This window comes from Macrotis lagotis, chromosome 2 (genome assembly GCF_037893015.1).
Source record: "Macrotis lagotis isolate mMagLag1 chromosome 2, bilby.v1.9.chrom.fasta, whole genome shotgun sequence".
NCBI classification, from domain to species: Eukaryota; Metazoa; Chordata; class Mammalia; order Peramelemorphia; family Peramelidae; genus Macrotis; species Macrotis lagotis.
This window is the reverse complement of record NC_133659.1, coordinates 56,402,041-56,414,775: the sequence shown is the minus strand read 5'-3', so window position 1 is coordinate 56,414,775 and position 12,735 is coordinate 56,402,041.

Below are 12,735 nucleotides of genomic sequence, written 5' to 3'. Positions count from 1 at the left end.
CTGTGTCTATTGGATCGGGCTGACCAACCTCCACTCTGTGAAGTAACATCAATGGCTCCAGGGGGACTCCAGCAGGCACATATATCGATTGTAAATAATGTCTCAATATCCTATAGTAGACTATAAATCAGAAAAATTTCGAAATACCTTTTTTCTCCACTTTGTTTCAATGAGTCATTCTGTGGCTTGGAAGTTTTCTTTTTAGGGCCAGTGTGACCTGTGCCACAGTATATACTCCTGGTTAAATTCCTGCTCTTAGCCTCTGTTTTCACTGGGTCGATGGGCTTTTGCCTGAAGCATCAAAGTTCTTTCTCTACGATATAATCTGTGCAGATACTCTTTGTGGATGCTCAGGATAGACTCTGGTTGGTTAAACAGCACTGTTTGTTTATAAATCAACAATATTCCCTAGTTTTGAGATTGTAGGCAGTAGCATCTTTTTCACTTTGATCGCAAGGTTTGATCTGGGAAACGGCGAGAAAGAAAGAACAAACTTCATGATATATCTTTTCTGAGATAGGGTGGAGGAAGACACTTGTAGATACAATTAAGAGATAATGATTCAGCTGCCACAAAAGGTTAAAGAAGCCTTTCAATACAGAAATCCTGTTTGGATATTAATCTCTTTAGAAATGAAATTTCATTAAGAATAAATAAACAGCAAATATATCTTTTTAAGAGGGCAACTAGGAGGTGCAGTGGATAGTGGGCTGGGCCTGTAGTCAGGAAGACAAATCTTCCTGAATCCAAATATGGCCACAGTTACTTAAGTGGTGTGACCAAGGGCAAATCATTCAACCCTATTTGCCTTAATTTCTTCATCTTTAAAATATGCTGGAGAAGCAAATGCTAACCTTTCCAGTAACTTTGTTAAATATACCCCAAATAGGGTCATGGAGAATTAGAAAAGACTGAACCACAACATTTTTTAGAATAATCCAGCATAAAGATTTGAAAGGTGTGGTATAGTATAAAGAGTTCTGAATTTTCCTAAATCACAATGACCATTCCTTGCTCAGGAAACATCCGTGTAACTTGCTCTAGGATAAATGTATATGTGCCATCTAAACCCTTTCACTATATAACTTAAATTTCTCTTTCCAGATAAAATCACACCTTACTCCTATCATATACAGCTTATGTTTGAAATAAACTGCCCTGAATGCCACTTCTCATATACTACCTTCCTCCTTTTCCTCCATGCCTTTTGATATGCTGTCCACTATGCCAGTATTGCTCTTTCTCCTCATTGCTGCATCGTTGACTCCCTAGTTTCATTAAAATATAGACCAAGTGCTACTTCCTCGTGGAGGTCCATCTTGTTTTCCATAAATATAATACATAAATATATACATATAAAATACATATTTTTAATCTCTATGTGTACAGGCTTGTATGTATCTCTTATACAATGAGGATATTTGACTTGATGACCTCTAAAACCCCATCCAGCTCTCACACTTTGTGAATCATCCTCCCCTATAGCATGACACTGTTTTTCTTCTCTTATCCAGACTAATTTTCTTCCTCCCTATAAATGAAAGGGGAAACAAAGACTTTCATTCACCTAATTTCTTTTTAGGTTTTTGCAAGGCAAATGGGGTTAAGTGGCTTTGCTGAAGGCCACACAGCTAGGTAATTATTAAGTGTCTGAGACCGGATTTGAACCCAGGTGCTCCAGGGCTGGGTGCTTTATCCACTATGCCACCTAACCGCCCCATTCACCTAATTTTTTCACTTAATAGGGTCACAAGACTATTGAATTGAAGGTTCTTAAGTCACACTTGTTGTACTTGTTAATTTTTTTTCCTTGTTTTTTTTGTTTTTGTGAGGCAATGGGGTTAAGTGACTTGCTCAAGGTCACACAGGTAATTATTAAGTGTCTGAGGTTGGATTTGAACTAAAGTCCTCCTGACTTCAGGACCCATGCTCTATTCATTGTGCCACCTAACTGCCCCACTTTACCTGTCAATTTTACTTCAATCAACTGAGGCCCACAGGTATGCTCAAATGCAGTGTTAACTGGATTCACTTATGCACAGAAGATACTATGACTAAAAGGATTGGGAAATAGTTTCATTCAAAAGGTGAGACTGTAACCAAGACTTGAAAGGACCCAGATGAGCTGGGAGAAAGAGATATTGAAAGTTTCAGACATGGAGGGAGGCCTGTGGAAACAATAATCAGGAAGTAAAGTGATCTAGCAAGGATCCATCATGATTGAATCACAAATTATGTTTGAGGTGAATAAAGTGTAATAAGGTCAGAGAGAAAAGAGGGAGTCAGGTTATGATGATTTAGAATGCTAAACAGAGGATTTTCTTTTTCAATCCTGGAGGTAATAGGAGCCACTGGACTTTATTGAATGGGGTGTGTGTGTGTGTGTGTGTGTGTGTGTGTGTGTGTGTGTGTGTGTGTGTGTTTGATACAGACATACTTAAGATCTATTTGATAGCTGAATGTAGTATGAACTAGAGTTGGAAAAGATTTGAGTCATGGATGCTAACCAGTACATATCACAAAAAATTAGTCATAAGAACCTGGACCCTGATGCTGATAATGTCAGAAAGATAAAGGGAAATATTCAAGAGATATAAAGATAAAATCTACAGGACTTGGCAACAGATTTGGATATGAGGAATGAGAATTAGGAGTTGAAATCTGCTTGCAAATGATTGTGAATTTTGGAATGAAAGGTGAGTTCAGTTTTGAACATATCAAATTTAAGGTTTCTAGAGACATCCAGTTTGAGATCGTTGGAGATATGAGATTAAAAATTGGCAAAGTGGTAGTGATAGATAAATAGATAATGATGGTAACAACAATAGTTATCATTAATATAGCATTTACCATGTGCCAAGATCCAAGAGTCATGGGTAGAAAGATGATTATTGAATTGATTGGAACTGATGAGATCATCAAATCAAATAATATTGGAGAATAGCATCTTTGAAAATATCAAGTAAATGGGTATGTCCTGGACAAAATCCTAGCAAAATAGAATGAGGAGAGGTCAGACAGGAAGGAGGAGTATCAGGTAGACTAGTAGCACCAAAAAACCTTTGTTGTTCATCCTTAGCTCTCCAAGAGGACCAGTAATATCAGGAGTGTGATATCTTGATTGTAAGTGAGTCAGAGTTGTTCAAAGTCAACAGTTTCATTCTTTCCTCCAGAGTCATCACATTCTTGGCAAAACATAGGTCAAGATGACTGGTAATGGTCTCCATGCAAAAACTTATAGAGAAAAAGGGTAATTGACTTTCAAAGGCTGAATATCTTTTTTTAATTAAAGATTTTATTTGAGTTTTACAATTTTCTCCCAATCTTACTTCCCTCCCCCCACCCCCCCCATGGAAAACAATCTGTCAATATTTTGTTTCCATGTTGTACATTGATCCAAATTGAGTGTGATGAGAGAGAAATCACATCCTTGAGGAAGAAACAAAAAGTATAAGAGATAGCAAGATCAGACAATAAGATATCTGTTTTTTTCTAAATGAAAGGGAATAGTCCTTGAACTTTGTTCAAACTCCATGGCTCTTTATCTGAATACAGATGGCACTCTCTTATCTGGATACAGATGGCACTCTCCACTGCAGACAGCCCAAAATTGTCCCTGGTTGTTGCACCGATGGAACGAGCAAGTCCATCAAGTTTGAACATCACCCCCATGTTGCTGTTAGGGTGTACAGTGTTTTTCTGGTTTTGCTCATCTCACTCAGCATCAGTTCTTGCAAATCCCTCCAGGCTTCCCTGAATTCCCATCCCTTCTGGTTTCTAATAGAACAATAGTTTGCTAAGCCATTCCCCAATTGAAGGACATTTACTTGATTTCCAATTCTTTGCCACCACAAATAGGGCTGCTATGAATATTTTTGTACTAGCGATGTTTTTGCCCTTTTTCATAATCTCTTCAGGGTATAGACCCAGTAGTGGTATTGCTGGATCAAAGAGTATGCTCATTTTTGTTGCCCTTTGGGCATAGTTCCAAATTTCTCTCCAGAAAGGTTGGATGAGTTCACAGCTGAACCAACAGTATAATAGTGTTCCAGATTTCCCCCAATCCTTCCAACAATAATCATTATCCTTTCTGATCATATTGGCCAGTCTGAGAGGTGTGAGGTGGTACCTCAGAGAAGCTTTAATTTGCATTTCTCTAATAATTAATGATTTAGAGCAATTTTTCATATGGCTATGGATTGCAAAGGCTGAATATCTTAATGAAACTTTCCTTAAACATATTAATTCTCTAATATCTCTCATAGCTATGTTTTTAATACCAATTCATTGTGTTGATATAACCTCTAATTTTGACTCTATTGACTTAATTGTTTTTTGGATTTTTGTAATCTCTTGTTTCCTACCCCTTTTCCAACTCCCTCTTCCAGCCTCTGAGGCTCCCAGAAGGAGGACAATTGTTTTGCTCCCCAGGACCCTTTCAGTGTCCTGTAGAGCTCTTGGGGAAAGGATGCATTAGATCAAACCTTTTCTTCACCAGATTGAATCTACAGTTGGAATAGCTGATCTTTGGCCCAAAGGGACCTCCTACATTCACGGAGCTTCATCTTTCTTCCTGGGGACTTTGAGAGGAGGGATTCTGCTACAGAGAAGGATGTCTTTCAACCTTAAAAAAGGGGAAAATTCATCTCTTTGAGATGCCAAAGGCAATGGTAAAACCCTGGTGAACTAGATATTCTTAAGGAGAAAACAATGACTGGAGTACAAGAGCCCCGCAGGATCTTAACAGCTCCATTTATATTCCAAACTTTGAGAGAGCAACTTTCTCAGCATCATAACCTTGGTAACCTTTTACCCTTCAGAATGCAAGGAGGGGTAAGGGTTTGATGAGGGAACCCTGAGAGCAAGATGGCCAGCCTTCATCCTCATGTTCCTTTCCACCTCCCACCCCCATAACCCTCCCCTGCAAGGCTCTTTGAAATACTGCCACCCTGTGGTGGGACTTTTTAAAACAAATATGCTTTGATGATTACTGTTACTTTAAAAAAAAATCACTTCCCAAAGACACCAATAGAACCCTTCTTATCAGGCATTGACCTTATCTGTGAATGCATTTCTCAATCTGAATCTAAGGACTATCACTTCCTTCCCCAGAGACAGGAATCATATAACCCAAATTGGTCAAAAAAGAGGGGTTTTTTTCCCTTAATAATTAGGAAAGGGAATGAAAGTGGAACAGTGAATTTTATGAAGTCTGAATTTACATCTTATAGGCCAAAATCATTAAGGGACAGTGGGAAAAATGTCAAGTCTGAAATCAGAGTTCTTGGGTGCTTGAATCTTAGTTCTAGTATTTACTACCAACTGGGCTTTGGACAATTGATTCAACCTTCCTGGGCTTCCTCATCTGCAAAATGAGGAAATTATATTAGATGACCTTCAAGGTTCCAGACACCTCTAGGTATAGGAACTCTTATTTGTAAGGCATATTAAATTAATCAAACAACAAGCATGTCTTAAGCACCTACTCAGTTAACAAGTATTTTAAAAGTATTTACAATATTTCAGTACTGACATAAGCACTGGATATACAAAGAAAACCAAAAGCAGAATTATTGCCCTCAAAGGGATCATATCCTAGTGGGGCAAGATAATGAACAGGAACATATAAGATGCAATGTAGTTGATAGATTAATGCCCTCTCTAGCAACTAGAGGGAATTTGAAAGAGTTTCCTGCAGAAGGTAGGATTTGAACAGGGTCTTGAAGGAAGCCAAGGCAGTTTAGAAGTGAGGAAGGATTGTAATCCAGGGACTTGATGCCAAGGTACACTCAGGAGATACTGCCTTAAGTATTAGAAATTGGCAGTAGACCAATGTAGATGAATTGTAGCATTTATGGAAGAGGGTGAAGCACTGGGAATACAAAGTCAGAAAAGAAACTGTCTTTATATTCAAGAGGGTGGAACAGTATGCATGCATGCATATATATATATATATATATATATATGTATATATATACTTATAAAAATGTATACATACAAAGTACATTTTAAAAAATGTACAACCACCAGGAGCTGGGTGGGTGGCTAGGAAGGTTTTGTTGAAGTTTCAGCCAGGATGTGGTACTTGAACTGAGTTTTGTTGGAAAAAAAGTGATTCTAAGAAGCAATGTGGGAGCACATTTGAAGCACAGAGGATAGCTTGTACAAAAATGGGAGACAGTGTGTCATTTATGAACAATGGCAAGAAGACTCTTTCAATTAAACTGTAAAATGTATTAAGGGGAATAATTTGTAATATGTCAGCAAAGATAGGCCAGGGCCAGGATGTGAAACTCTATAAGGTAGATAACATTTAATATTGTTATCTCCATTTTATGAATGAGAAAATGGAAACATAAAAGATTAAATTATTTGTCTAATGTCACCCAGTAATTGAGCGACAGAGTTACAATCAACAAATATGTAATACGTATGAACTATGTACAAAATATTATTTAATACGTAGTATGAATAAAACAGAAACTTTTTTTCCCCATGTGGCTCTTGATTATTTCTTCTTGTAGTCTTAATGATGAACACTGATATGAAAAGTCACAATAAAGGTAATTTCAGTTTCCATAACTCTGTTGCTTACTGATGAAGAAGTAGAGAGATTCTAGGAAGAACTCATAAGGCTCTACAAATTAAATCAACATATACTTTATTATTTGGTACCTTTCATGCAAAAATGGGCAGCTGGGAATAGTGGAAGATGCATTTGAAAATAAAGTTCAGAATAAGAAATGAAAGGGGTAAATAATTAATTAATTATAAAGAATAGCATACCTAAATATCATGGATCTTTTATTCTTCTTCTTTTGATTATTGTTATATATATATATATATATATATATATATATATATATATATATATATATATATACTTTTCCATGAATTCTTTTTTGAAAAAGAGTGCCAGGAGATTCTATACATGGTGAATATTAAGCATCATAGCAAAAAAATTAAAAGGAGTAATATCTTAGTTGTCAGGAAAGACTAGTTAAGAATGAGGGAGTTATTTTTCAAATCATCTACATATGTGAAGACTATTGTTTCATTAGAGAAAAGATAAAATTCAACATCAAATTCGAATTAAAAATAGATTTAAAAATATACTATGGCTAATAAAGCTCCAATCTTATGTATTCAAATAAACTATTGGTACCCAAAATAGGAAACAGACCAAAACCAAAAAATAGACATAAGCACAGACTATACATATTTCTTTCATCCATTTAATCCAGGTAAAGCAATTACTGCCTCACTTAGCAGATATTTGATTGCCTTTCCTTACAAAGAAATGTGATAATAAATGGCAATATCAACCAATAATATACACTCATGTCTAAGATATTATAGAGGAATATGGTAGAAGCAATAATGACTCAGAAAAAAGATAACAGGAAGTAGAGAGGAAAATGAATTCACAGAAATCTTGGTGAGAGTCTCAAATAAACCAGATGATCTTTAGTATGTTTAAGAATGAAATTGTAATAAAAAAATGAAAAAGCAAAAAAAGCAAAAAATTTTGTCAAAATTATTATAATAAACTCCCCCTCATTGATGAGATTGGAATTATCACATTTGAAATACAATCATAGATTTCCACATAATATATAAAGAAATTGAGATGGCATTAAAGAAATAAAGATAGAGGCAGCTAGGTGGAGCAGCAGAGAGAGCACTGGCCCTGGAGTCAGGGCCTGAGTTCAAATCCAACTTCAGACACTTAATAATTGCTTAGCTGTGTGATCTTGGTCAAGATACTTAAGCCCATTGCCTTAAATAAATAAAAAAAATTTAAAAAGAAATAAAGATAGAAAGAGAAACTTGACCAAATCAAGTTTACATAGAGGTAGCTTGTTGGGGAGGTGACACAAATACAAGGATGCTTATTTCTGGTGTATCCTGGTGGAAGGTTAAACATCATGAAAACAAAGGTTGTTTCATTATTTTTTTATTTATTTTTGAAGCTTTGGTTCCTACTACAGTATCTTGAGTGTAGTAAGTGTTCAGCAAATGTTTGTTGCTTAAGGAGGAGGGGTGGTGGTGATCCAGGGAGTCACTGGTCAATTTGAAGAATTTTCCAATCAACATGTTGATTATGGCTTGTAGACACTGCAAACATTCAAGGGGCACTTCCTTATGAATATGAACTTGCTCGTTGGCACCATAATAATTGGATTTTAGAGATCAGTAAAAGAGGTCCTAGTTCCTCTTTGGCTAATAATCATTGACTTTTCTTGTAGCCCATAAAACATTTTTTTCTGTTATTCCCCTTTCTGCCTTCTTTTGAAGTTTATATGTATATGTGTGAATGTATGTGTGTATAGGAATGGGTGGCTGAGGGTTTGATGTCTCTCTCAAACAATCCCAGGAGCAGTTGATGATGACACTTGGCAGAAGTGTATTGTATACATGGCTCCTGCATAGTAGAACTATGGGAGAACGTTTTGGAAAAAGACATGGATTTACACAGATAGTACAGACTCCACATGAGAATGGTTTGTTCAGCAGCCTGAAAGTGTATTTACCTTCTTGGGAGAGTCTAAACCACAAGATGTTACTAGAAATTCGGAAATGATTCTGTATGACCTTGTGAGAGAGAAGAATTTCAATAAACTGCAGGGGTGTTGCCCCAGTAATTCAGCTCCTTTCTGGGAGTTGGGTGGGACTGATGGACTATTTGTGTGTTATATGTGATTCTATTTGTGAATCCTTAGAATCTTTAGAATTTTCTGTAAGGTTAAATAAAGCTATCTCATATCTAACTTAAGAGGGCAAGAGTTAGAATCTTGATTTCTACTGCTTCTCCCAAGAAACTGGACAAAAACCAGATGAGTTGTTTTCTGCAGGTGGATTCTTTTCCAGTCTTTACTTTCACCATATTATTACCAGTTTAGCTTGTGCAAAACTCTGTGTCTGTTCTTCCTTTATTCTTTAGAAGAGGGTGAAAGTTGTCACCTGCTTTTAAAATTTCCCAAACTTGTTCAAAATTTACACCTTTGGAAAAGTTTCTTCTCGGAGGAAAAAACGTCTTTATATGTCACTGGATCTTAGGTTACAATCAGAAAAGAACAGTGTCCGAACTAGGGAGATTATAATTACCTTCTTGTATCAGACTCCATCTGATTCAGTTCTGGGTACCACCCTTTTAGGAAGGATATGACTGAGAATGTCTAGAAGGAGCCAAACAGGATGGTGGTGGGTTTTGAGTTCCTTCTATCTAAGGATCAGGAGCTTGAACAAGGGATACTTAACCTAGATATCTGCCTGCAAGTATATGAAAGTCTCATATGGATTCACAATTAGATTTGTGTGGCTTTACGCCAGTAGCAGGACTATAGAGACCAGGAAAAGAAATTTCTGGTCAATTATCATTGGTTTTTTGGTCATCTGTAGAAGTGAGGTGATTATTTTCTCCCATTCTCTTCATCTTTATTATACCAATCTTCTGTCTTCTCCTGAAGTTTAAGGTGTGTGTGTGTGTGTGTGTGTGTGTGTGTGTGTGTGTGTGTGTGTGTGTGTAGGTGGGGTGAGGAATGTTTAGTTTGACATCAGGACAAATTTCTCAATAATTTGACCTGTCAAAAAAAATTGATTCAGATGATAGAAAGTTCTTTCTCATATCAGCTTATCCTGCAAAGACTGAATGGCCAGTTTTGGGGAAAAAAGAAGGAAGATTCTTGGTGAAGCACAGTTTGTAGTTAGATGACTTCTAAGGTCCCATTATTCAGAGATTCTATTATTCTGTACCTATATAGGCAGGTCCATACAAGTAGGAAAAGAAGGAAATTTGAAGATCTCAGCATGATGGTTAAGATAGTATCTAGTTGCCTCAACTGTGGGTAAAAAATATTCTAGCTCATGTATTTAAGGCATGATAAATGTAATAAGTTCAGGAGAGGGAATAAGCTTTGGGTCAGGGTGTGTCCCATAGAATCTTATTGTCCTTAGTCAGGATTTCTGAAGCCATTACTCTAGAGGGTTTATTATTCTTCTATTCCCACCCATTGGTAGTCAGATTTCTTGGACTCCATATATGAAGAAATATCTGCTTATATCAAAATTAATTACTTAAAATAGGGAAAACTCACCTGAGGAGAGAAGAAAGGGATATGATTGCAAGTCTTCATGGAGGTGGCCTCATGATATATTATGGACACTTGTCTACCCATGGTTTAGTGTCCACTTACCCCACTCCCCCAGCTGAAGGTGCCAACTGGGTTCTCTAGAAATGGGTTATGGGACTCTGCCCAGGTGGGAAAAATTCTAGTTATAGCTCTGCTGAAATTATAGTACCTTTTTTCTTCCTTAGCCTTATATTTTCAACTCATGTTGAGTTTATAGTACACTAAAAACCTGTGATATTTTTCAGATCAAATTTCTTTCTAGTTACAACTTCTTTTAGTCTTAAACTTGTAGAATTACTTTTAGTATACCCATGTAGTTCTTGGAGTTGTCATAGCAGGTATGCATCTAGATATTTTATAGTTTTTTTTTTTTTTAGTTTTTGCAAGGCAATAGGGTCAAGTGATTTACATAAGGTCACCCAGCTAGGTAACTAACACAGCTACATAAATGTTATGTCTGAGGCGGGATTCAAACTCAGATCCTCCTGATTCCAGGGCCAGTGCTCTATCTACTGTGCCCCGAGCTGCCTCATAGAGTTACTTTTTTGGACATTTGAAAGACTTTACATTTATCTCTATGATATTTTACTTAAATTTGTGCCAATGTTCTAACCTCTCCACATATTTTCAAGTCCTGACAGTCATTTAGTGTATTGGATATGCCCCTTAGCTTTATTCAAACAACCATATGATTTATCCAATCAGATATATAATCTATATCAATATAAGTAATTTTGTGATGGTGATATTTAACAATGAAGATATTCTGCCTGGTCTTCCCTGGTCAGGTGTACATAGAAGCTTGGTCTCTCTTTCTTACTTAGTTTTGTTGCCTTGGTAACTATCCCTGAAAGTGATGTCTTAAGAAGTGTGAACTGAGATTGTCCAAAAGTTCCTAATTGCTAAAAGAGCCTCCAGGGGATCTGGAAAAATTGGGATACTAATACACTATTGGTGGAACCATGAATGGATCTAACCATTTTGGAGAGCAATATGGCATTATGACCAAAGAGTTAAAAAATGTATATATTTTGACCAAGTAATATCACTATTCGATCAATTTCCCAACATGAGGAGGGAAAAAGGAAAAAAATCATTTTGTTCTAAAATATTTCTAGATAGATATGTTAAAACATACTTTTTATACTTCTCTTTTGTATTTTGAGGACAGGTATGTCTTTTTTTTTATTTCTAAATTCCCCTCCCGCCCAGCTACATGCAAAAGCAAGTTTCAACATTTACTTCCAAAACTTTGAGTTTCAAATTCGTTCCCTTCCCCACATTGAGAAAGTAAGTTACCTGGTGTTGGTTAAAAATGTGTAGCCATGAAAAACATTAATGCAATAGTCATATTGTAAAAGTAAACATAATCTTCCCCCTCGCCACAAAAAAAGAGAAACCTCAAGAAAAATAAAGTGAGGGAAAAAAAGTATGCTTCAGTCTGTACTCAGATACCATTGACTGTCTTTGGGATAGATAGAATTCTTTTTCATAAGTCCATCAGAGAAATTGCTTCAACATTTCTCCCCCATAGTTAGCTATCACTAACTGCATTTCCCTCAAACTTATGCCCCACCCCCACTTATTTTATTCTCTCTCTCTCTCTCTCTCTCTCTCTCTCTCTCTCTCTTCCCACCTCAAAAGTGTATTACATCTGATTATCCTCTCACAGGATCTTCCCTCCCCTCCAAGTATCTTCTTTCTCCCATTCTTTCCTTCTATTTTCTTTTAGAGTAAGATAGATTTCTGTACCCAATTGAGGGTGTATGTTATTCCCTCTCTGAGCCACTATTTTTTTTTTTTTAGATTATTGCGAGGCAAATGGGGTTAAGTTATTTGCCCAAGGCCACACAGCCAGGTAATCATTAAGTGTCTGAGGCCGGATTCAAACTCAGGTACTCCTGACTCCAGGACCTGTGCTCTATCCACTGTGCCACCTAGCCACCCCTCTGAGCCACTTCTGATGAAAGTAAGGCTCAGTCACTCTCCCTCACCTGCCCCCTCTTCCACTTCATTGTAAAGAATTTTTCTTGCCCCTGTTAAGTAAAATAGCATATTCTACCTCTCCTGTCCCTTTCTCCCAGGACATTCCTTTCTTCCCCATTAACTTCATCTTTTTAATATCTTATACTTTCAAATTCAACTCCCTCTTATGCCTTGTCCATATATGCTCCTCCTAGTAAATGAGAAGGTTTAAATGAGTTATCAGTATCATCTTCCCATACAGGAATACAAGCAGTTAAGTCCCTTATGATTTACCCTTCCTGTCCACCCTCTCTATGCTTCACCTGAGTCCTGTACTTGAAGATAAAATTTTCTATTCAGCTCTGGTCATTTCATCAGGAAAATTTGAAAGTCCCCCATTTCACTTAATGTCCATCTTTCCCCTGAAAGAATATGTTCAGTTTTGGTGGGTAGTTGATTCTCAGTTCTAATACAAGCACTTTTATGTTCCAGAATATCATATTCCAAGTCTGATGAACCCTCAATGTAGAAGCTGCTAAATCTTGTATTATCTTCATATTTGAACTGTTTCTTTCTGGCTGCTTGCAATATTTTCTCCTTGATTTGGGATTTCTGAAATTTGACTATAATATTTCTG